At 50.5% G+C, this 25793-nt stretch overlaps 1 long non-coding RNA gene across 2 annotated transcripts; it reads left to right on the top strand.

The window, feature by feature from the left end:
- The first annotated feature begins 1441 nt into the window (after positions 1–1441).
- On the top strand, positions 1442–22321 carry LOC128114536 (uncharacterized). Of its 2 annotated transcripts, none has more exons than XR_008219795.1 (3): positions 1442–1551; positions 18340–18511; positions 19968–22321. It is a non-coding gene; the product is annotated as an uncharacterized LOC128114536 (long non-coding RNA). The 2 variants fall into 2 exon arrangements; XR_008219796.1 differs by having other exon boundaries at positions 19973–22321.
- Positions 22322–25793: the final 3472 nt, after the last annotated feature.

Here is a 25793-nt window from a genome sequence, read left to right on the forward strand (position 1 = left end):
AGTGAGACAGAGTGGCACTTCTGCTGTGCAGGAGAGTTTGAAGAATGAGATGGGCACTTGGTGCCTGGCAGGACTCATGAAGGAAGGAAACCCACCTGTCACTTCCTCCCGCAGTCCAGGCTCACTTGAAAGTACTTGGGCCCACCTTGGACAGATCCAGGAAGAGAAAGAACAGAGCAGGGTTACCCTGCCATGCCCACTCCAGCCAGGGAACCCAGCAACCATGCTCACTGTTAATGGTCCCAAAGTCCATAGTGTTCCAGACCAAGGACCTGGCCCCTGGGGCCAGCCTAGCCTTTGCCCAGCTCCAGAAAAGCCAGGCCTCACATCTCCATAGCACCAGGGTCAGGTCAAGATCTATTGGGATGACTGCTCTCCAAGAGTCCACCTTCCTAGACTAGCAAGCAGCAAAATGTATCCCCCACACAGTGGAAGTCTAGGTGTATACTGGTGGGAAAGGCCATCCCTCCCAGTCTGAACCATGGCCTTCCCTTTATGTCAACTTGACACAAGCTAAAGTCGTCATCGGGGAGGAGGGAGCCTCAGTTGAGAAAATGACCATAAGATCTGACTGGGGGGATTTTCTTAATTAGTGACTTATGAGGAGAGCCCAGCCCATTGTGGGTAGTTCTGTCCTTGAGCAGGGGGTCCTGGGTTCTATAAGAAAGCAGGCTGAGCAAGCCACAAGGAGCAAGCCAATAAGCAGCACCTCTCTGTGGCCTCTGCATCAGCTCCTGCCTCCAGGTTCCTGCCCTGTTTGAGTTCCTGTCCTGACTTCCTTTGTTGATGAACAGTGATGTGGAAGTGTAAGCCAGATAAACCCTTTCATGGTGTTTCATCACAGCAATAGTAACCCTAACTAGGACAAATTGGTACCAGGATAGTGGGGTATTGCTGTGACAGACCCGACCATGTTGTTTTTGGAAGGATTATGGAAGGACTTTGGAACTGGGTTAGAAAAGCCATGGAGTGTTAAAAGCTCAGTGAGATGTTCTGTAGGAGCTTGGAAGAAAAGAATGATGATGGAGGCCTGGTTTGTGAATTTTCAGAGGAAGCAAAGGCTCCACCGGGCCTTTTGTGTGAAGGATCTGTGGTTCTGGTCTACTGGAGCTGAAGAATCAGCTGTGATTAATAAGAGACCAGAACCAATGAGGTAAAGTCTTCTGGGAAGTGTTTCCTAAGAGTCAGCACACAGAACTGTGTGCCAGAGGTGGCCAAGGTTGCCCCTTGTGCTGGCCGTCAAACTTGGTAGTGTGAGAGTCCCCCAGGTGGTGCTGGTTTTGAAGGTGTGAAGGCGTCATGGAGAGCCCTGAAGCTTGGCACTGTGTGGCAGGGCTGGAGTCCCCGAAGAGAGCCCAGGAGAGACTATTGGTGAACGTGCAGCCCAGTGGCAGCAGAAGACCCCAGCATTTTGGAGATGCCAATGCCACGGGATGACCACCAAGGACAGCGGCAGTGGACGAGTGAAGCCAAGACAAGCTAGAAGACCAGCTGTGTGTGCTGCAGAGGGCAGAGCCAGGGAAGTGACCTTTTGGAGGAGCCCAGAAGACGGTGAGTAAACCCCAGACATTGGACATTGAGTTACTTATACCGTTGGAGTTTGGTTTTGCTTTGAGTTGATTGTGGTTGTGCCTTGGCCCTGCCCTCTGGAAGTGAGAAAGTGTTTAATTTTTATTTTACAGAAGCCCTTAGTGCCAAAGGGCAGCCAGATGGCCTTTAGCCAGTGGAGAGGAGGAGCATGGGAAGGAGTTGAGCCCCATATAGGATCGGGGGCGATGGTCAGTGAAGGGGGAAGGGAGCTAAGGTGACCATCCAACCTTGGCGAAGTGAACCCTGGGCCTGAAGTGGAAAGTCAAGGGAGGGGTGTACGGAAACAGAGAGAAAGAACAGAGCGGGGCAGGCTCTGGGAAGTATCCATAGCACGCCGTAGAACACTTGGGGCCTGGTGCTGTGTCCTAGAGGAACACACCTTACCATCCCAGTGGCCAGGATGACTCCTGAATGCCTTAAAGGCGGCAGCGAGATGTGACTATCCATTCTCCACAGCCCCTGCTTCAGTGACACGCGGCTGCTGAAGCAAGGCTTAAAACCAGCACATGGACAGGGACACACAGGCTCATGGGCCTAGTATGGCCCTTTTATCAGCACTGACGTGGGCTTGGGGACAGGAGAGCAGGCAGCTGTTTCCCTGCCTGGGAGCCCTACAGTCCCTTCCAGGTCAGTGAGAGCCTCAGGGCAGTGTTTAGAGGCCATGGTGGAACAGAGGCTCCCAAGCTCAGCCTAGGAGGTTCTGCTTCCCTACCCTGGGCAGGTCACCTCAAACCTGTCACCGTGGATGGTGTCTCTCCTCCCCAGGATTCTCAGAATGGTTCTGAGTGGGCGCCGCAGGGGACCTGCTGCCCACTCCCAATCCTTAGGTCCCTTTAGGTAGCCTCCTCTCTAGCATAGGTCTGGACGCTTCCAGTGGGAAGGAAAAAGGCATATGCGAGGCCCCGTCAGCAAGGAAGTAGGGTATAGCAGGCAGAAAGGTGAAGGGCCTACTGTGCTACACACACACACACACACACACACACACACACACACACACACGCACACGCACACGCACACGCACACACACGGTGAAGGGCCTACTGTGCTACACACACAACACACACACACACACACACACACACACACACACACACACACACGCACACACACACACGCACACACATACCTCTAAAGTCCCGAAAGGTGATGACTGGGGCCCTTCTTGCCCTGGACCCTCAGCACAGCCAGTGTCCTGTGTCACTGCAGGTTTTAGCAGCCGGGCTGGCCTGGACAGTCCTTTCCTCCACCCTTTTCCTAGACATCGATCTTTCATCTCATTTGTGGCCAGCAGCTACCCAGGGAGAAAGTGAGAGGGAACTAAAGTGGTCGCGTCTTTTCAGAGTTCAGCCCCGCCCCTCTGGTGTGTGTGTGGGGGGTCAGGCACACTTCTGAACTTGTGATGTGCGTGTTTCTCCTGTTAGCACCCTTGCTCTCTTTCCTCATTCTGTGGGTGCTTGGGCTCAGGCACGTCTTTGTTCGTTTATTTGTTTCGTTTTGTTTTTCCAGACAGGGTTTCTCTGTGTAAGAGTCCTGGCTGTCCAGATTAGTCTTGAACTCACAGAGATCCTCCTGCCTCTGCCTCCTAAGTGCTGGGATTAAAGGCGTGCGCCACCACGCCTAGGTTAGGCACACTTGAAATGCTGAGGAGTTGGTTTCTGCTGCATCAGTCTTGTGCTTCTCAGAGCCACCTGGGCTGGGAGGGGTTAACTGGGAACAAACAAACCATTACCAGTGAGTCCGCACTGGGCTGTTCACAACATGTGCTCCCTGACTCCTTTTTACAATGTGGAGTTCAAGTGTGTCTTCATGATACCGACTATGAAGGTGCCCACATCCATCCCATCATCCCCTATGAGAATGGGATGGTTTATTCTGAGCCAATATGAGGGACCATGGCTCAGGAATGCAGATTCAGGTTCCTGAATAACATGTTCCAACATAGAAGCAGTTGCATGGACATTTGTGCTCACAGAACAAAAGAAAGTCATACACCAAGGCATTTTCCAGACACATTGCTGGAAACATCAGGTAGGTGGGTTACAGAAAAGCAGGGGAGTCGCTGCTCTAGTCTGTCTGATGACATTCTTAGCCGTGGGGTTGGCAGAAGCTGTTAATATATTCTAAAGGGGAATCCAATGGAAGACGGGGAGGAAGGACTGAAGGGTCAAGGAAACCAAAAGAAAACCCACAGAATCAACTAGCCTGGGCTCATAGGGGCTCACAGACCTGAACCACCAACTAGGCCTGCATGGGACTGACCTAGGCCCTCTGTATATATGTGACAGTTGTGTAGCTTGGTCTTCTTGTGGGACTCCTAACAATGGGAACAAAGGCAGTCTCTGACTCTTTTACTGACTTTTGGGACCCTTTTCCTCACACTGGGTTGCCTCATCCAGTCTTAATACTAGGGGAGGTGTCTAGTGTTACTGTGACTTGATATGCCATGTTTGGTTGATATTCATGGGAGAAGGAGTAGATGGGGGGGGCGCTGGTGTAGAGGGGAGGTTGGAGGAGGGGTTTGGAGAAGAGGAGGGAGGAGAAACGGTGGTTGGAATGTAAATAAAATTATATATATAATTATGTATACACGCCATTTTGCATATATATATTCCAAAGGTTTTACTTAGTAAAGGGTGTTGGGTCAGACACAGCCAAGGGTAATGACTTGATATTCAGGAGACTAAACATAGCCCAAGATAAACTGGCTCTGGTTGTGCATCCTGGCACTTCACAACATTAAAGCTGTAATCAGTGGGTCAGTCTTGTGAAATCTTCAACACAAGCACGTGGGATTTCTTTGCTTTTCTGAAAACTAAAGTTCACAGTGCAAAAAAATCTAATAAATCTATTGGTAATCCTGGGACTCAGGAAGCAGAGACAAAAGGATCAAACGTTTCATGGTCAAAAAACAAACAAATAAAAACACAAAAAAACAAAACTAAATGCTGGGCATGGTAGTGCATACCTTTAATGCCAGCACTCAGAAGGCAGAGGCAGGTGGATCTCTGTGAGTTGGATGCCAGTCTGGTCTATATAGTGAGTTACAGGAGAGCCAGGGCTATGTAAAGAGATCCTGTCTCAAACAAAGAAACAAACAAAAAAGTTTACATTCAACCTCAGCTACATAGTGATTTCAAGGACAGCCTAGGGTTACATGAAACTGTCTAAAAAAATAAAAAATAAAAATGGCACCTAGAGACCACAGGACAAGAAGGGTGTTTGTAAAGGCCTGACTCTCGGAAAAGTGTCTCGATGAGGAAAGATAGTCTTGAGAAGTCAAGGAGTTCAAGAACGACTAAGGTCCCTGTGAGAACAGAGTGAATGCCAGGAATTCGGGGAGCTCCATGGCAGGAGCTTGCCCAGCTTGCCAGATGTCATACCCAGCCTGTGGGGAAAAGCAATGCTTCTGTATTTAGAGCTTCAAGTGAGTCACGTACCGAAATGAGAAGATAGCGCCATTTCCATTTGCCCCCTTGAGCTTCAATTTCCTAGCCAATTTCTTGGGCTTGCCTGCTGCCGGCAGCTGGTGGCTGAGGACCGGGAAGCTTGCGTGTGGCCCGTTTCTGTCATCACAAGAAGTCCTCTGGTGGTCCATGTGCCACCTTACCGCTGACTAGAAGTCCTGAGAGGTTTATCTTGGGTGACAGCCACTTGGCCCCATTGCTTTGGGCCTGTTGCGAGGCAGACAATCATGGCTGGAGCCCATACAACAGCACACCTGCCCATCTTACAGCCAGGAAGCAAAAGGAACCAGGAAAAGCCTGGATCCTATAGTCCCCTTCAAGGCCGTATACTCAGTGACCTAAAGACTCCCCATTTGGTCCCATCCTTTGAAAGTACCATCACCTTTCTGTACTACCACACTGGGAACAAAGCCTTCAGCACATGGGCCTTCAGCACCCAAACTATTGCGCTGAGTTCTGGGATAAAAATGGAGACCTCATCTTACCTAACAGAATGCTAAGGGCAAGAGTCCATGCTTTAGAGCAGGCATTCAGAATCCAGGAAGCGGAGTCTCCAAAAGGAAGAATTATCAGCCCAGCCATCAAAGGGTACCATTAGATGACCAACAAAGCAAGCCACACCTGGGAGAAGATATCCATACGGGGCGTGTATTCAGAATACATTAAAAAAAAAAAAACCCTCATAGCTCAAGACTAAGAAGATGAGATGCCCAGTTCTTAAAATATGAAGGAGCTGTGCCGGCGGGGGGGAATAAAAACCCTTGTTACCGAGCCTGATGGCCGGAGCTCAATTCCTGGGACCCCCATAGTGGAAGGAGAAAACTGACTACGGCAGATTGTCTGCTGACCTTCACGTGTGTGTTGTGGCAAGCACGTGTGTGTGTGTGCGTGCACGTGTGCGTGCGTGCACACACACCCTAAACAAATACAATAAAAACTAATAGATTATGCAAGATCTGAACAATGAGTACTGAGCATGTGAAAATATGTCTGATAACATCATTCATCACCAACCAGTGGGGGACCACAGCATGCCCTCAAAAAGGGCTAATATTTAAAATCAGACGATGCTAAGTGCTGACCGGGTGACTCCTCAGAGTTACAGGAATGCTGCGTCTTGGTGACAGGATGCCCAGAACAAGAGTCCCTCCTGTGTGTGGTGTCCAGGGGCAAGGCTCTGTTCTGGCAGGAAGCCTGTGGCTAGCAGAGGATACTGGGGAGGCCGGGGCTCTTGGGTTAAGTGGGAACTCTCTCTGACGGGCAGAATGTGAAGGGCATGTTCATTAGTCACAGCCGCTTTAATCACACAACTGTGTATGTGGTTCTTGCCTGCAAATTGCACCTCAATAAAATTGATTTTTCCATTCTGTTGTACATGGGCGAAAGGCCTGGGGTGGGGGCAGATTGCAAGCTTCTCCCTGCCCTACTGGGATTCAGGCCAACCCAGCTATGAAGGAGACAGCAGCAAGAAGCGGGGCCCTGGGAGACCATGGGTGGTAGGGAAAGTGGCCAGCTGGACAGTGGTACTCTGGCCTTTGGGCACAGGCGGGACACAATGTCCTAGAGCCAAGATGTAGGGGTCAGGTCTGGTATGGTTTAGCCACACAGATTTCCACATGAATAATAAAACTAAGGAACACTTAACGATTAACTTTCTCCAGAGGGTTCTCTGGTGAGGTGCATCAGTATGTGTGATGTGCTCTCATGGCCATTAGCCTAGTAACAGGATGCTGGTTTTTGTTTGATTTCCTCAGGTCCGTGCCTCCATTAGAAGAATAAATAAAATATTTTCAGTGCTATGATCTTTTTCTCTGTGCTCACATGCGTGTGTGAATGTGTTTCTTCTCATACATTGGCAGATGTTGACATTTGGGTATCTTTATCTCTCTTCACCTTTTTTTTTTTTTTTTTTGGTTTTTCGAGACAGGGTTTCTCTGTGTAGCTTTGCGCCTTTCCTGGAACTCACTTGGTAGCCCAGGCTGGCCTCGAACTCACAGCGATCCGCCTGGCTCTGCCTCCCGAGTGCTGGGATTAAAGGCGTGCGCCACCACCGCCCGGCCTTCTCTTCACCTTTTAAAAGAAATCGTGTGTGTGTGTGTGTGTGTGTGTGTGTGTGTGTGTGTGTGTGTGTGTGTATATCTGTATCTATCTATCTATCTATCTATCTATCTATCTATCTCTCTCTATATATATATATAGTATGTGTGTGTGTATATATATATCTGTATCTATCTATCTATGTATCTATGTATCTATCTATCTATCTATCTATCTATCTATCTATATATATATATAGTGTGTGTGTGTGTGTGTGTGTGTGTGTGTGTGTGTGTGTACGCCATGGAGCACACGTAGTGTAGTGATCAGAGAACAACTTGTGGAAGTAGGTTCTCTCCTTCCACCACATGGGTCCCAGGAATTGAACTCAAGTCCCCAGGCTTGAACCGCAGGCACCTTTACCCTCTAGAGCTATCTTGCTAGTCCTTCTGTTTCCACGTTGTTGTTTAGTTAATGTTTGGTGTTACAGAGTTAAGATCTGTGGTCCAACAACTTTTTTTTTTAAATTTAGGGAGCTGGAGAAATGGTTCAGAGGTTAAGAGAACTTGCTGTTCTTACAGAATCTGGATTCTGTTCCCAGCACCCACATGACAGCTCACAGCAGAGACAGGGTAGGACAGAATAGTTTTGGTCCTCAGTGATGGTAAGACCTGGGGCCCAGCCTGAGGCAGGATCATTTCTAGGCTTTGAGGATTCTAATTAGCTGTTCTGGGTGGTCCCTCAGCTGTGTGCCACTTTCTGTAGCCAGCTGGGGCTGGGGACAGAAGATAGCCTGGCAGCATTGTCCCGAAGAAAAAGTCGGGTCTTTTCCTCAAGTTCTGTGCTTTTTTTTTGTAAATCTCAAGGCTGGTGGCTTCTGATTTATGATGAAGCTGCCCTTTTTTAGGGAAAGCCCTGACCCTTGCCTCAGCCACGAGAGAACTAACAGCAGGAAGAAGCCTCAAAGCTCTTTGTTTTGTGTTTGTCTTCTTCCCTTTGGATCGGACTTCGGCCTACTACACATGGGCATGCTAACCACCCAAGGAATGTGTCCTACCGAACACCACAAAGAGCACAGAAACCAGGAACAGTCCTCAGAACACAACCAGGGTGTGTTCTCCAGATACTGTCCCAGACCTGCAGTCACCTTAGGTTCCAGGAACAGTGGAGCCACATAGTCACGTCACCTGCAGTGATATCATCCTCTAAGCAGTCACCTCATAGGCATCTGCTGAAGCCTCAGGCAGTAAGAGTTCTCAGAAGACTGAGCCAGTGATCAAGCCAACCACACAGCACCAAGGCTGCTGGGTCCCAAGCACCTCTCTCTCCTCCCCCAACCACACAGGCTAAGATTGCGGGGGTGGGGGGTGGGGGGGAGTGTTTCTCCACCTTCCCAACATGGTTAAAAATCCTCTCCTGCTTTCTCACTTTTCCTATGGTGTTTTTGGTTTTGGTTTTGGTTTTGTTTGTGAGTGGCTGGACCTGATGTGATGAAACCCTCCAGCATCGGGAACTGGTCTAGGATTCCAGTTATGTGATCTTGCCATAAAACTCAGCAGCACTCCCTATGGGGTCACAGGATATCCTTCACCTGGGTGCTGGGGGGCTTTTCTATGTCATCTCATACAACTGCCTGTGAATCTGTAATGACCTTAAAATAAGGAATCAGTCAGAAGAATCACACCATGGGCCTGTTAACCAGGAAAGAAGCAGGTACTCAAGAGAGAAACGGGATCTGCAGTGGCCCACATCTGTTGGGGGACATGTTGTAATCAGGCACAGGTTGGTGACATCGTCTAGTCTCATGCCACCGGCGTCCAGTTGAGTGCCAGACTCCTTGACCCACTTCCCAACAGCCATGTTGCTGCCGCGCATGGGCACAGCTGGTGAGAGCTCAGGAGATGACAATCAACCACCAAGTGTGTTCTTCCTGCACCCTGGGGAGCCGAGGATGGGGAGGAGGGAGCTTGTCTATGGCTCCCAGCTGTACTGGGCCCTGCATGCTCTTCCTCCCTCTCCCTTTGTGTTCCTGTTCAGTGTGGACTCTGGTCCTCTCACCTGAGGGTCTGCTGTCACCACGGGGTCTCTCTGGATTTCTAGGATGCTGTCTGTGAAGGGCAGGGATTGTCCCCTAAGCGGATCCAGAGTGCAGAAAGGGGTAGCATGCTGGGCGTCACTGAGCAGGAGTTGTCGTACAAAGAACCCTCAAATCTCACTGTTTGTGTGGCTCCACCGTGACAGGAAGCATTCCATTCGCCGCTGTAAGCAGACTGCCGTAAGCGGAGTTGTTGAGCTAACAAAACCCGACAGAACTGGTTAGAGATGGTTGCCAGTGCAGGCAGGTGTATGGTTATGCCACTAGGGGGCAGTGTGGTTACACGGTGGCTTCAGGGCATGTCAGGGTCTTACCCTTAAGTCAGGTTAGGCCCAATGGAGCAGGAGGGTAATGCCTCCCCAAGTTCAGGCTAGGATAATCCCAAGAGACCTACCTCTGGCTTCCAACCCCAGCATGCAACCAAATGTCCAGAGACTCCCAGGATGAGGGACAGATCACCAATCACCATCCACAGTGGCATACAGGAGGTACTTTGCTCAGGACAGGAAGGTAGAGCCCTTTGGCCTCCAAAATCGTGGCCTTGACTTAGGGGTTTTCCCTGGGGTCCCCAGACAGAAGGAATCAGCTGCCCACCCTCATTGGTGCCAGCAGGAAGACATTTCGGGAGACAAAGAGTGTTGAGTCTCTTCTGCACTGGCCTGGGACACACAGAGCCCCTTACCTCCCAGCAAACCCAAAGGTCCAAATTCCTCAAATTCAAATGTGTGTATGCACAACACCCTAACACAGCACCCCTAAAGCTTGCTTGGCTCTATTCAAAGATGGCTCTGAGGACAAGGGGAAGCCTCTGTTGGCCCTTGACCAGGTGCCAGGGCTCAAGGAAGCTTGTCCTTTGACGTGGCCCTGCCGGAGCTGGTTTCTGGCAGGCTGTGGGGCCTTCCCTAGAAGGTGCTTCTTCCCCAGGAGGGCCTGGGAAGCCAGTGTGTCACCAGGAAGGAACTGGTGGTTCATAGGGATCAGTCATTTTTTTTTGTTCTAAGGCATTGGTCCTCAACCTGTGGGTCGTGACCCCTCACCAAACTTCTATCTCCAAAACTACTTACATTATGATTCATAACAGTTGCAAAATTAGAGTTCTGAAGTAGCAATGAAAATAATTTTATGGTCGGGGGTCACAGGGACATGAGGAACTGTATTAAAGGATCACAACGTTAGGAAGGTTGAGGACCACTGCTCTAGGGAGACCAATTGTTACACATCCAGGACTTATCACCAGGTTGCAGGAGGGTGCAGTGAACACATCTGAGACTGCATCCCCCTGCTAACCTGAGAGGATCAAGTCCCCGAGGACTAAGAGCAGGGTGGTCCTTGTTCTCACAGAAGGCCCAAATCCCACCCTAACCTGGGCCTCGGTGTTATGAGTTTATTCTTTTTAATGAATGGTAAAAATACATGTAACGTGAAAGTTACCATTTGAACCATTTTCAGGTGACCAGCCAAGCAGAAGTCCTTCACATTACTATACAATCATAACCACCATTTCTAGAATGTCCTATCACCCCAAGCTAAAGCTCTACCCCCCATTAAACACTGACACCTCCCCTTTTTCCAGCCCATACAGCCTCCTCTCTGCTTTCTGTGTCAGTGGTCTGATGATGGCAGGACCCTCATGAGTGAAATCGATGGCATCTGTGGTGGTTGGAATAGGTATGGCCCCCATAGACTCATGTATTTGAATGCTTGGCCTATAGGGAGTAGCATTACTAGGAGGTGTGGCCTTGTTGGAGGAAGTGTGTCACCGACGGAAGGGCTTTGAGGCCTCATATATGCTCAAGCCACACTCAGTGAGACAGTTCACTTCCTGTTGCCTGCGGATCAGGATGTGGAATTCTCAGCTTCTTCTCCAGCACCATGTCTGCCTGTGTGCTGCCATGCTTCTCACCACGATGATGATGGACTAAACCTCTGAAACTGTAAGCCAGCCTCGATTAAATGTTTTCCTTTGTAAGAGTTGCCATGGTCATGGTGTCTCTTCACAGCAATAGAAACCCTCACTAAGACAGCATCTTTCCTCTGACTGGCTTGTTTCACTTAGCACAGTGTCTTCAAGGTCCTCCCACGCTGTAGCATATACCAGAATGCTTTTCCTTTTTAAGGATGTGTAAGATTCCATTGTGTGGATGGGCCTCATTCCCTTTATCACCCATGATGGATGCTTGGGTGGCATCTGCCTCTGACTATTGCTAATAGTACTATTTTTTTTCTCTTCTTACTATGGCCAAATTGGTAAGCATTACCCCAGTGTTCAGGTTTTTCTGTGTTCTGTCTTGATTTAACCAACTCTAACAGTGTATTCTGATTCTCTATTTCTAGTGAAAACTGCTAGAACTAGCAAGATTCCTCTGCCTCCCTCTCTCCCTGAGGGTAGCTGTTACCTGACAAGGACCAAAGAACCATAGTTTTCCTATTTCCAAAATACTGTGCCCTGATATTTTACCGGTATTTCTAAGCAATGTTTCCTCATGCTGCGCCTCAGGAACTTGATTTTCTCTAGTTGTTTTTCCTGAAATTCAAGGTTGACTTCGACCCCTGTCAAAGTCTGGCCCTGGGTCCCTGGCTCAGCCCTTTCTTTGGAGCAGAGGAGCTGAGGTTGGATGCAGGCTCCAGGCAGGCCCACTGACGAGGGACACTTGAGCCTGTGAGTCAGGAAGTGAACTATAAGAGGCAGGACAGCTGCAGGGACTGGAGCTCCAGGAGCCCTGGACTATGTGCTCGCATACTTCCTGGCTAGGCTGGGCTGTGATCTAAGGTGGAAATGTGAATAAGCATACCTGCTCATGTCCGGTAGGGTAGGCTGCCCTCTGCTTTGCCCATGTGTGCTGAGTGCCTCTAGCTGTCCTCTCTACTGGAGAGGCCCCCTCCACCCCCCATGCCAGCCAGCCTGAGGTACAACCCCAGCTGGTGGGGGTCACAGCTGTTGTAGACAGAGCTGGGGATCCATAGTCACAGAGGTAAGTGATGTTGCTTAGTGAAAGGAAATCACCCAGCACAGACCCATGCCCTCACTGGCCCTGCCTTCCTGCCTGCCTGCCTGCCTGCCCACCCACGGCCCTGCCTGGGAGGCCTTGAGCTAACGTGGGCTCCTGACGTGGCCACTGAAGGCAAGGTGACCCTCCTCGATCCGGGGCTATGACTCCCGACCTAGAGGTTTTTCTCACCATGTCCAGTCTCTGCATTCTCTGTCCTCTGAGCCCCCAGGACCAAGACAGGTGGGGAAGGGCAGGGTATGGGAGAGGAATGGCAGTGGGGAGGAAGCCAGGCAGGGACAGTCCTTTCCCACTGCCTCAGCATCCAGATATTTCAGGGGGTGTAGATGAGGTGAGAGGGGCAGAGGTACTAAATTGCAGCTCTTTTGCGGGCAGGGACCCAAGAACAACCCTTCAGGAGTCATAGGTCATGATAAAGAGCCCCAAAGCACACAGTCACTGGTGGAGGAGTACACAGAGCTGGGAAGCAGGACCAGGGACTTGGGGAGCCAGGAGGAGCAGCCATTCAGACCCCAAAGATTCTGTGGAAAGAGTAGGGAGAAATAGGGTCCTATCATGTACACAGAAGCCTTTAGGACCCAGTCCATGTGATCCAAGCATCACACAAGCATCCTCAGGTGGGAAGGTAAGCTGACAGGGGTATTGCCTGCAGCCAGTAAGGGCCATAGGCCTTGTGAGGGAGTCAGGCCCTGACTGCCACCCTCAACATCTGCCATGACCACGTTGTTTCCAACTTGTAAAGAGGAGCCTCCAGTCTGAAATTCTTGGGTGTAAAGCCTGACTTTTTACTAATTAAGAGCTTACAATTAGTTAAAACTAATTAAAATGGATTAAATTTGTGCTAATTAAAACTAATTGAATTCTTTTCGAAATGCTGCACAGACTGAAGCAAGCGATGCACAGCCTCCTGCTGCTGGAAGTGCAGGAGCTTCCGGGATGTAGCAGAGGGGACAGCAGCAACAGTGAGGATGGCCTGGGTGAAGGTGGCTGTGGGGGACTCCTTGCCAGGCTATCTGTCGGTTCTGCTATCACATGGGCGTACTCAGGTGGGAATGGGAGCCTTGAGCCCAGCTTGTGACTGGTGCGGAGGTGTGGCTAGCCACCTCCAGTCATTGAGTTCTCCTGCTTTTGCCCCAGGGAAGAAGGAAGGACCTGATTCTATTGTCACAGCGTTGGGGGCTCCTGAGAACCCCTGGGGAGGTGAGAGGATCCATAGAGGGAGGGGCTGGGGAGACAAGTCCACCAGGGCTCATTCAGCAAGCTGGCAAGGGAAGGAGCCATGTTCTGGTGACTGTCGTGCTGGGGGTGTGGGGTGGGTGGAACTGGGCTTGACTGTGGGATGAAGCGGCCATTGCCGTGGCTCTGGACTCTCTTTGATTCCCCTGCCACAAGCAGCCCTCACCTGTCCTCTTGTGGCCAGGCCCTTGGGCTAGGGGATAATGGCTGGCTGTACTGCTTCTTTTCACCCTGCCCTCTATGTCTTTCCAAAGAGTAGGAACCCTGGGTTAGCTTGGCTGCTGGTCCCTGAGGTGGGCCGACTATACCAGGGCACTTTAGAGTGAGGCAGGGGCTGTTCCAGGCGTCCCCAGGCTGGATCCCCTCTGCACTGTCTAACTAACCTTGGAAATTAATTAAACAAAATTCCTACTCTGGCTTCCCTGAAGCCAGCCATACTGTGGACACTTGATCGCTGCATTTGGACAATGGACATTCTCCTGTTCCCATTGTCCAGCGAGCCCTCAGGTAGCACTGAGCCAGAGAGGCTCCACAGCCTTCTAGACATGCCTCTAGTGAGCATCACGGGGGCTTGAGCCTGAGGGGGCTGCCTCTGCCCACCTGTCCGCCTGTTGGTGCTCCTTCTGGGCAGGGCACCGAAACAGCATGAGGGGAGCAGAGAAGACATGGGGGATGATGGTGCCCCAACACGAGGTGTGATTGGACACTGGTTTCTTACCTGGATGGCTACTGGGCTGTAGATTTGGGTCCCCACAGAGTGAAGTGGAGCACTGCTGGTCAAGACAGGGAACTGTGGAGAAACCAGTGTGAATGCAGTAGCTGGCAGAGATGCAGAACACGCACATAAAAAAGGTTAAAATACTTAGACGTGAACTGCTGAAACATAGATCAGGTATGAGGAGGAAACTGCTGAGACAGTGGAGACCGTGTCCCAGCCTGGGCAGCACTCCCTGGAGTCAAGATTTGTGTCCCACAGGTGGATCGAGACTTCCCACGGGGCTGCAGCAGAAGCCAGTGAGCAGGCTTTGGATTTGACTCTCCAGTGCATGTGTAGGAGATGATGAATTGTGATAGGAGTGTGTTTGCATGTGTCTGTGTGTCCGCGGGTCAGTGAACAAGAGGGAACACACACACACACACACACACACACACATGAAACCTGGGCAGCAGCTTCCAGAGTTTGAGAGATTTTATTCCGATTGCTTTTATTTATTTATTTTTTTGAGGTGATTTTACTGTGTAGTCCAGATTGACCATGAACTCACGATGACCCTCCTGCCTCTGCCTTCTAAGTGCTGGGATTATAGGTGTGAGCCATCATGGCTGGATTTTTTTCCAGGCAAATTTTAAAGTCTTTGCTCTAGTAGATGAATAGTTTATTTGCATGATTCAAAGGTTAAAGAAAAAAAAAAAACACAAACCCACACACAGTGAGAAGTCTCTTCTTGCCTATACCCTGTACCCAGTGTGGGTAGCTGCCCATCCGGAGCTCCCATTCAGCTCCTATTCAGAGAAGCATGTGGCCAGGCAGAGGTCCCAGGTAGAGGCTTCCATGTAAGGAGTTCCAGGTCCAGGTGTCCAAGTAGAGGCTACCAGGCAGAGTCTGGCCAGTAAATATTCTCCTTCTACACACACATACACACACACACACACACACACACACACACACACACACCACACACACACACACACACACACACACACACACACACACACCACACACACACACACACACACACCACACACACACACACACACACACACACACACACACACACACACAGTGGACAGCCTGCACTGCTGTGCATTTTCACTTAACATCTCGGAGATTGCTCCACACTAGCACACACAGCGCTTCCATCCTCTTTTTAACAGCAGTGAAGAACGAATCGCCTGAATATTCATGGCTTCGCTCACACACCGGGATATTTATAAGGTAAATTGCTAGACACAGAGTTCACTGCCACCCTGGCCCAGGGCAAGGCAGAAATATATTTTAACTCCATCGTTCCACAGCCCATGCTTTCCACCGTGGGGTGGGCACCCACCCAGCACTCCACAGCTCGAGTCCCCCACATAGGGAATGAGCCCAGTATTGGGATAACGAGAAAGAAGGGAGCCAGGGATTCAGACGAGCTCCGGAAGTGTTGGGACCACCATGGCATTGAGTCAACCACCATGGCATTGAGTCAACTTCTCTGAGGCCTGGCTTCTCAGACTGCTAAGTGACCACAGCCCTGCTGCACGGTGGCTGCACTGACAGAGACCTCAGCTCTTCCTGTGGCTCTGAGAGCTCCTGGGCTTTGGGATGTCTTTGATTCTCAGCTCCTCTTAGAATCAAGAGAAGAAAGAACAAAAGACGGGAAGTGGTTGAACTCAGTGCCCTCCCCACCTGGCTATTGGCATGCATGTCTACCGTCTACCAGTGTGCATGTAGAGAAGGTGACGCTGTCCAGTCTTGGGCAATGGTTCAGGCTCAAAGCCTAAATGAGTCACAGCTATGGGCAAATGGCCTCAGACACAGACTAAAGAAGCAGGAGGGACAGCTTGTGGCCTTAGCCCCTTTGCCGGGGCATTATGCATGAGGAAATCAGACTCCAGTTAGAGCAGGGCTGTGTGTCGGTCCTTGTGTGTGAAAATGACATCACACTCCCCTTTCCCAGGCTTGTACCACTGGGTCACGAAATCAGAGCTGAGGCCGGGTGTGGAAGATGTACTTCCAAACACATACCCTGAGTCCAGCAAGACTCCCTCAGTTCTACAAGGAATGTTCAGAGCGCCAAGCCTGCACCTAGGTCACACGCAACACTCACCACACAGATGGCACACGCCTTGGAGGTATAGTCCTGGTCATGACTAGGGGCTTGGTCTTTGAGAGGGCTTTAGAAGGCGGTTCTGAGAGTCTCTACCCCAGCTGAGGAGCAGCTATAGATCCTGAACCTAAATTCCTCCTACCTCAAATAACTGAAGGTGGGCACTTGGAACTATGGTGCTGGGGACCTGGATGTCAGGCATGTGGTGTTGCTCTTCCTAGTGGTGGTGGGAAAATAGAGATAGACCAGGATAAACCAGGCTAGGGAGGCCTGAGTTCTTTGGGGGATTAGTGTCCTACCCCTGGGGACAGAGAGGTAGAAGCCTGAGAGGCAAAGATGCTGAAGTCATAGGTAGAGATCAGAGATAAAGGAGGCCTGCCCAGCTCTGATGACTGCCCCACCGCCCTGCCCAGAATCTAGGGGAATGTGAACAAGAGAAGAACCCAAGGTTAAAGAAACCATAGAGAGGAAGAGGACACAGTCCTCTAAGCTAGAGAGGAAAGCATCGTTGTAGGGCAGAGTACTCAGTGGTCTCCCCCCGCCCCAGTTTGGAGAAAAACTTGCTCCTGGCTGGATACTGCTATGACCTTGCCAGAAGTCCTTGCATAGATGCATGGGGTCCTGGCCCATCCTCAGCATCCATCAGCATCCTCAGAAAGGAGGAACCCAGGGTAAAGCCAGGAATGCGACAAGACAATCACCCGTGTTTCCCATTCACGAAACATGCCGATGTGGGAGGGACAGAAGCCAACCTCGTAGGGGTGATGACTAACTTTGGCAGGGTCAGGAGAAGAAGGGCCCTGGGTTCTGATAGTAAAGTCATCCTTCAGGGGTGTGGCCAGCAATTCCCATGATGCTAGGCATTGTTTGAACAACTGGGTAAACAGCTGGCGGCATCTCACAGGGGTTGCGTGAGAGACCACATGGGCAAAAAGAAGCCAGAAGGGTCCCTGTGGTCCTTCAGCAGACTGAGGCTGGGGACATTAGGACGGACTGGTGCTTCACTAACACACTCTAGGTATGTACTGAAGCATTCCCGTATGTATGTACACATGGACATACGTGTGCATAGTTCCCTTCAGTCCACTGAGGGGCCCAGAGCATTAGTGCTGGTGCAGTGAGCTACCCAGAGCTTAGTGCTCTGTTATTGTTTCCCTCCCTCCCTCCCTCCCTCCCTCCCTCCCTCCCTCCCTCCCTCCATCCTGTCCTTCCTTCCTCCCTCCCTCCATCCTGTCCTTCCTCCCTCCCTCCCTCCATCCTGTCCTTCCTTCCTCCCTCCCTCCCTCTCTCCCTTTCTTCCTTCCTTCTTTCCTTTTTGAGACAAAGTCTCTTCTAGCCCATACTTGTCGTAGAATATTATTTTAAGGTGTGTTACTTTTGTTTATGTTGCATTTGTTTAACTCTGTGAAGCTGTGTTACTGTGCCTTGTCTAAAACACCTGATGGGCTAATGAAGAACTGAACGGTCAATAGCAAGGCAGGAGAAAGGATAGGCGGGGCTGGCAGGCAGAAAGAAGATATAGAAGGAGAAATCTGGGAGGAAAGAAGGAGCCAGAGAAGGAGGGGGACTCCAGGGGCCAGCCACCCAGCTACACAGCAAGCCATGGAGTAAGAGTAAGATTTACAGAAGTAAGAGAACGGGAAAAGCCCAGAGGCAAAAGGTAGATGGGATAATTTAAAGTTAAGAAAAACTGGCTAGAAACTAAGCCAAGCTAAGGCTGGGCATTCATACATAATAATAAACCTCCCTGCGTGATTTATTTGGGAGCTGGGTGTCAGGCCCCCCCAAAAAAAGTAAAAACAGCAAAACAACACATATTGTCAACAAAATTCCCATGCAGACAAGGATGACCTTGAACTTTTGCGTGGGTTCTATAGTCCGGCAACACTTTGTGGGGCTCATATTCCCCAGTGCTGGCCTCTGGTGTGTCCTTAACCGCTCCTGTGTCTCTCGGCTGCCTTTACCTCTTGAATGCTGGGGCCAGGTTCATGAGGTGCTGGGCATGGATCCCGGAGCACGCTAGGCAAGCAGTCTACCAACTGAGCTGCATCTTTAGCTTGCCGGATCTCGGTTTCTAATACCACTTTCTATGACAGGGTTCCTCGGATAAGTGACTGATCTCTAAACCTGAGCAAATAATGCACACGATGAGCCTGGAGCATCTGTGCCAGAGGGGTATGAAGTCCTGTAACAGCGAGTGAACCCAACAGTGATGGGCAACAGCAAGGCACGGAAGTGGTTAAGGAGACACCAGAGGCCAGCACTGGGGTAATATGAACAACACGAAGTGTGCCAGACTATATATATAACCCGTGTAAAAGTAGAGTCCATAGATGAGTAATATAGTCATAGATGAGCCAAGGTGATCGGTGAGTTAATATGTAAGGGAGAAAACAGACAGGGTTCATGAGACTGTGTTCTCAGGGGGTGAGTGCCAAGCTCCACTCCGAGTGTGCTTATACTGAGACACTTCCTTCCAAAGAAGACACTGAGAAAGCCGGGCGGTGGTGGCACATGCCTTTAATCCCAGCACACAGGAGGCAGAGACAGGCAGATCTCTGTGAGTTCGAGGCCAGCCTGGTCTACAGAGCGAGATCCAGGAAAGACTCCAAAGCTACACAGAGAAACCCTGTCTCAAAAAACTAAAAAAACAAAAACAAGGAGGAGGAGGAGGAGGAGGAGGAGGAGGAGGAGGAGGAGGAGGAGGAGACACTGAGAAAAGAGGAATAGAGCAGTTGAGGGACCTGGACACCTTCAGCAGGGCCAGGTCTGCAACCCAGGGTTGAGTTGGGCTTACTGTGTGCTTCCTAACGTGATGAAAATGGTGCTCATGTGTGGTCTTTGTTTTTGAGACAGGGTTTCTCTGTGTAGCCCCGGCTGTTCTGGAACTCACTCTGTAAACCAGGCTGGTCTCAAACTCAGAGATCCACCTGCCTCTGCCTCCTGAGTGCTGGGGTTAAAGGCATGGGCCACCACCACCTGGCTGCACTTATGGACTTTTCCCCCCAACAACCAGGTGCCCAGATGACTCAGGAGAAAACAGTGGACACCAGCAAGTGTCAGTGCAGAACATTCCGCAACAGCATGGTCAAGGTCATTAAAAACACGGGAGTGTGAGAAACTGTCACTGCCAGGAAGGGTCTGAGGAGATGTGGATTACCTGCACTGTATCCCCTGAATGGGATCTCAGAGCAGAAAAAGATACTGGAGGGAAACTGAGGAAAAAGGAAGGGCAGATTTTGGAAGCAGCCCCTTAGTCCTAGCTGGTAACCAGGGCGAATGTGCCTTTCCAGTGGGAGGTGCTTATGGCGGGACTGGTGTGGGTCCCCCGGATTACAAGTATGAACCACCCCCTTCCCAGGATTTTTTCATGGATTCTGTGGATCAAACTCTGGTCAAGCTTGTGCAGTGAGCATTTTACCCGTGAGCCATCAACCCAGCCCACGATGTCGCTCGTAATGACAGTTTTATAAGAGCTGATGTGCCAGACTATATTTTTAAAAGTGCCATTTTGGGGTTCACAGTAAAGCTGAGGGGATGGAAGAAGACACTGGACATGAGGATTTGGAGGCAAATTGTGATGTAGTGATGTTGTTTCCAGGACCATGGTACTTGGCTGTTCTCTGTACTTCACAATATGTTCATTTTCTTTCTGGATTTTATTTTATTTTTTATCATTTTATCTTATGTCTGTGCACTATGTGTGTTCTTGGTGTCCTTGGAGGCCAGATCCCCTGGAACTGGAGCTACAGACAGTTGGGAGCCACCATGTGGGTCCTGGGAATTGAACTGGGTCCTCGGAAAGGTAAGAGCTCTTAACTGCCAAGCCACCTCCCCAGCCCCTCTTTTTGGATTTTAAAGTGGTAACTAACTCCAGCCCCACAAATCTTCAAACCCAGCAGCCCATGCTGGTTCACATAGCAGAAGATCTCACACTGGAGTGGCCAGGTTTTGTCCACCCTCCTTACACAGCCCACAGTCCAGGTGAAGCGAAGCTGAGGCCGGAAGTTGTGTGCATCTCCTGATGTCTGTCTTTGGAATGTGTTTGGGTTTGAAAACAAACTCTGTGTTGCTTACTCCTTTGGCAGACCCAGGATAGGTGCTGGATTGATGGCTTGGAAGGAGGACTGTAGCCTGTAACAAAACCTAATGGGGGTGACCAGGCTGGGTCCCCACCACTGGCACGCTAACGGAAATTTCCAGAGACGTTTCTACCTCCCTCACATCTTTAATTTTTCAAATGGACCTCTCTCCAGTTGCCAGGTTAACTCTGCTGCCAAGGCCAGGCGAATGCTGGCAGCAGCTCCCCAGGGAAGCATTTTAATCTCCAGCATCAAACCAGACCCCTCTTCCATCCGCCATCTGCCTGTCTCCAGCCACCTCCATCCAGGGAAACCAGGATGGGGCTGAGGGCCTAATCGGATCACAGCTCCGAGTTGTGCACTAATCAGATTGCTCTGCAGCCTGGCCCTTCAGACTCCAGTCTGAGCCTGCTCAGAGTGCACACCCTCCTCCCATTTCAATTGGAAAGGAGTGGAGGTGAGTCTGGCGTCTCAGAATTGCTTAGAGGTCTGCCTTACTGCAGTTTGCTTGGGGCAAGATCCCGCCCCTGTCTGTGACCTTGAGAAAGCAACGCATTCTCTCTGGGTCCAGCCTCCCCGTACCCTGTAGTCAGTAAAGAAATCCCTTCTCAGCTGTCCTTCTGGAGCCCTCTCGGTATTTTTATAAGGTTGTAAACAGTCAGCCATCACGTTCCTCCCCGCGTAGTAAAGTGGCATCTTTCATGGCCTTGCTGCTTTGCTTCCGGGTAGAGAGAACAGGTCAAACTTCCCCAGAGCAAACTGTACAGCTGGGTCAAAGGTCAAAGTCAGCCATTTGGCACATGCAGAACAGACTGCCGGGGGGATTGTAAGGGGGGCAAGGAGGGGCCTTGGCAAGAATTATGGATGAGGGTTTGGCAGGGCTCTAAGGGAAGGGCAGAAGCTGAGGGGAGGGAGCCGGGGTAGCATCCTACCCTGTTGCCCCAGGGACTGGGAACCTATAGTGACTGCTTTCTTGTTTGGGGACTGTATGCAGTCTGGGTTTGATAGGCCAGCTATGGCTATCCTTTCCCTGTGGCTTTGTATCTACACCCCCTTCTGCCTTGTGTGGCTGTCCATCTTCCCCCAGGCAGACTCACCCTCCACAACTGGAGCGTCTGCCCTGGTGATGTGAAACCGCACGTCCCAGGCTCTGCCCAGGTCCTGTTCTGGAGCAGGCAAGCCACTTCGTACCATCAAGGCTGTTTCGTGGTCTGTGTTTGGAAGTCGAAGATGGACGCTCCCCCTCTTTCTTGAATGGCCCTTGGTATGGATAGGAAGTCTGAAAATGCTAACGCTACTTTTATACTATAACAGAGGCTCCCCTGAGGATGAGTTTTATGGAATACTGCCTACTGAGAAATCAAACTGAAACCCAAATGACTTGGAACCTGTCTGCTCTCTTACGGATTGTCTAGACAAGAGTCAATGTTCAGACCACACCACAGTTTGGACCTGTAGCTCTAGCATTCTTAAGACTTAGGGTCCAGGTTCACCTATTGCTTACCTTCAAAGAAATAATTAAATGGTTTGGTTTAAAAAAAAAAAAAAAAAGGACGGAAGAAAATAAAAGAAATGCCCATCTAAGGCAGTTTGCCCTGGACAGCCTTGAGATGGGAGAATACCTCTGGACAGTCCTGATGGCTCTTCTCACACAGCAAAGCCCACGGAGCCCTTAGCCACTGGAGTTATCTTTCTTAATATCCCCATGGCATCATAATGGTGTAAAGACGCAGGGCCTGGCCACCCCGGAGCACTGCTTTGTACTCAGCACTGTGACCCCTGTGCGGTGGTAACCATGTCCTCTTCCCAGAAGCACTGTGAATTGCAGCTGTACCTATCTCCTCCATCTTGCAGAGATGGAGGCCTGTCTGAGGAAGACGCTGAACTGTCACCGATGTCCCCAGTGGGAAGGGCAAGATGGTAGCTCTGAAACTCCAAGCTCGGCCCCTTTCCTGGGCCCACCCCCTCCCCCTTCCCTCTCCCCCCTCCCCCTCCCCCTCCCTGCCCTGCAGGTGTACTGATGTAGGAGGCCGAGTAGGCAGGCTGGGCTTAGCTGTGTCAGTAACCGATATTTTCCTCCCTCTGTGTTTTTTTCCCTTCACGGGTCACACAGAATAGTTTCAGAATCTATAGTCCTAGCATGCATCTGTTTCTCCCTTTGACTTTTTAAAGCATCATCATAAACATTTCACTGTATATCAACAGATTCCACTTTGGTTCAGGTGTGTGTGTGTGTGGGGGGGGACCTGCCATATAGTCAGCAATTTATTTCTATTTTAATTCTTTCTACTTTTTCAATAAATGGCATCCTGATTTGTGCCTTCTCTAACGATTTGGCCACCTCTGTTTTTCTTTCGCGGGCAGCCTTGTTCTCCAGTTCACAGATGTGACTGTATCTAATCCGCGTTTTGCTCACTCGGGAGTCTTGCACTGAGGTTTCTGGAGCATTCCTGGGCACCCACCTTCCGCCCATCTCATTCACTTTTGTGATTTCCTGCTACGTTTTCACTGGGCAGAGCCTCAGCTCTCCCATTGTTCTATTTCCTGCCTCTGAGCTCTTCTGGGTGAGTCATACTCCCTGTCCTACCAGTCCCGTGGATGTGCAGAGCTTCACCTCCTCAGCCTGGCTCCCCTGCCCTGCTCTTACCTAGTCAAACTCCAGCAGTTGCTGAATCCCGTGATGTGCTCTGCCCAGGTCACTGCACTGGCTGAATCTCTTCTTCCTTCAGCGACTTCTGCCGGACTCAGGAGTCTGGGGCTTTACCCACGCGGCTCTCGGGGGGCAGGGAGGGGGTGTCTGTGTGATATGCGATGTCTTTACAGGGTCATGAAGTTGAAGAAATGAGCTAGGAATCCCAGGATGTGTTCAGCATGTATCACAGGCTTCCACCTAGATCACAGCCTCCCCTGCCCCCACCCCCATGCCTGGCCAGTGCCATCAGTAGGCAGGGGTTCCTGGCTGCCCTTCCCCCAACTCCTGTCTTCTTGTTCACCCTTCCCTTGTTCATAATTCAGGCTGCCCTTGGTGGGGATGGGCTCCCCAGTTGCTGTAGCTCCAACCGGTGATGGGATGTTCCAACCTCACTGAGCTCTATGAGGAGGCGTGGAGTCTCTGAGAATCACTATAGTCCACTGGAGGCCACGGGTGGACTCCCTGATCTCTCTCCAGGTTCCACGTTTCCAGGTAGAATGTGTGAGTGAGGCCTGTGTGTTTGTTTCTCTGTATTAAATTTATCTTGGTGGGAACTTACGGAGGGTTTCTTTCTTGAGAACAGTCGTTAACAGTCACAAGTTTAGGGTTCGGTGGGGCGCGCGTGCGTGCATGCGTGCGTGCGTGCGTGCGTGTGTGTGTGTGTGTGTGCGCGCGCGCGCGCATATGTGTGCATGTGTGTATCCCCATCCGTCTCCTGACCCCCTTTTTTCTTTTCTTTCTTTCTTTCTTTCTTTCTTTCTTTCTTTCTTTCTTCTTTCTTTCTTTCTTTCTTTCTTTCTTTCTTTCTTTCTTCCTTCCTTCCTTCCTTCCTTCCTTCCTTCCTTCCTTCCTTCCTTTCTTTCTTTCTTTCTTTTTGTTTTTTGAGGCAGGAGAAAAAACACAAAACACCTGGTGCTTGTTTCAGATGCTGGAGCCTGAGGAGGATTTGACTCTGATCACTGTCAGGGTTGTGGGGCAGCCACATGGTGAGGGCCACGAGTACATGGGTGGCCTTTGCTGACCTCTCTGATTGGTGGAGGGCAGCAGAACTGAGTGGCAGCAAATAGGCTCCCAGGCACTGACCCAGCCACTGACGGCACTGTTGCCCATAGTCAAACCAATGTAGAGGGCCGCCCAGCCCTGCCCAGGAAGGCTGAAAGGACCTGCCTTGGGGGACATGCAGCCTGGGGACAGGCTCTATGTTCTACAGCCAGGGCCCCCACCTCATACCTGGTCATAGACCCACCCCCCCTCTTGCTGGATCCCCCACAAAAGTCCAGCAGGAGGCTAGGCTCCATGTCAGGCTGGCCTCCTCTACTGCAGGATCAGAAAGATGCCCTAGTTCCAAGCCAGGGTGTCTGTCACAGGGCATCTGTCACAGGGCGTTTTCTGACTGTGGGCTTGGTTTGGCTTAGATATTTCTCTTGCTCCCTACCTCTTGAAACAGTATGTTTTGGGGTTGGTGAGATGGTTCAGTAGGTCAATGTTCTTGTTGCCAAATCTGACGACTGGAGTTCAGTGAGACCCACAGGTGGAAAGAGAGAACGGGCTCCTATGTAGGGTTGACTTCTGGCCTCCACACATGTTCTGTGGACCACGTGCCCACACAAATACGCACATGTACAGACACATAGGCATACAAATGAGGAAGTATAATACTGTAGTGGGTAGCCATTCCAGCTTTGATCTGGAAGTTCCAACCCCCATTGAGACTTCAGCAACTGTCACGCCTACAAGGCGGGGCCAAGGGAGGCGCCTGGGGACCTGAGATCTGGATCGGAGAGCACTCTCTCCCGTTGCGGGACCCTGGACGGTGGAGGCGGGCCAAGCAGAGCTCCAGAGAACACCGCTGGACTGCGATACACCTTCCCCAGACCCCGCGACCTACCTATCCCTTAATTTGTAAGTTACGCCATTAAATAAATCTTCTTTTAACTACGTGGAGTGGCCTTAATAATTTCACCAACATAATACAAATTCTTACAATTACGTTTCAGGGGCTGGGGAAGCATCTCAGTTGATAGGGTGTTTGACATGCAGAAGGCCCAGGGTTTGATCCTGAGCACCTCGTTAACCAGATGTGCTCGCTACTTTTATGTCAACTTGACATAAGGTACCAGAGAGGAAGGAGCCTCAGTTGTAAAAATGACTCTATAAGATTGGGCTGTATGCAAATCTGTAAGGCGTTTTCTTAATTAGTGATGGATGGGGGAGGGCCCAGCCCGTGGTAGATGGTGCCATCCCTGGGTTGATGATCCTGGCTTCTGTAAGAAAGCAGGCCGAACGAGCCAGTAAGCAGCACTCCTCCATGGCCTCTGCATCAGCTCTGGCCTCAAGGTTCCTGCCCTGTTTGAGTTCTTGTCCTGACTTCCTTCAATGATGGACTGTAGCAGGAATCTTAAAAGTTCTTATTAATAAAAACAAACCTGGAGCCAGGTATTGGGGTGAACGCTGGAAGATCAGAGAAGCAGAACAAGCCACAGCTGCCTCACCTCGCCAGTTCCTCAGCTGATCCTGTTTCCTCAAACTGGAAGCCTCTCAGTCCTCATCCAGAATAAATCTCAGCTGAACTGTGCTGAGATTAACCAGCCAAATGCTTCTAGCTTCTGGTCTTCACACCTTATATATCTTTCTGCTTTCTGCCATCACTCCCTGGGATTAAAGGCTCACTTCTTGGGATTAAAGGCATGAGTCACCATGCTTGGCTGCATTCTTGAACACACAGAGATCCAGATGGCTCTCTGCCTCTGAAATGCTAGGATTAAAGGCGTGTGCT

The sequence above is a fragment of the Peromyscus californicus genome, unplaced genomic scaffold (genome assembly GCF_007827085.1).
Source record: "Peromyscus californicus insignis strain IS unplaced genomic scaffold, ASM782708v3 Scaffold_19__1_contigs__length_69161282, whole genome shotgun sequence".
NCBI lineage: Eukaryota > Metazoa > Chordata > Mammalia > Rodentia > Cricetidae > Peromyscus > Peromyscus californicus.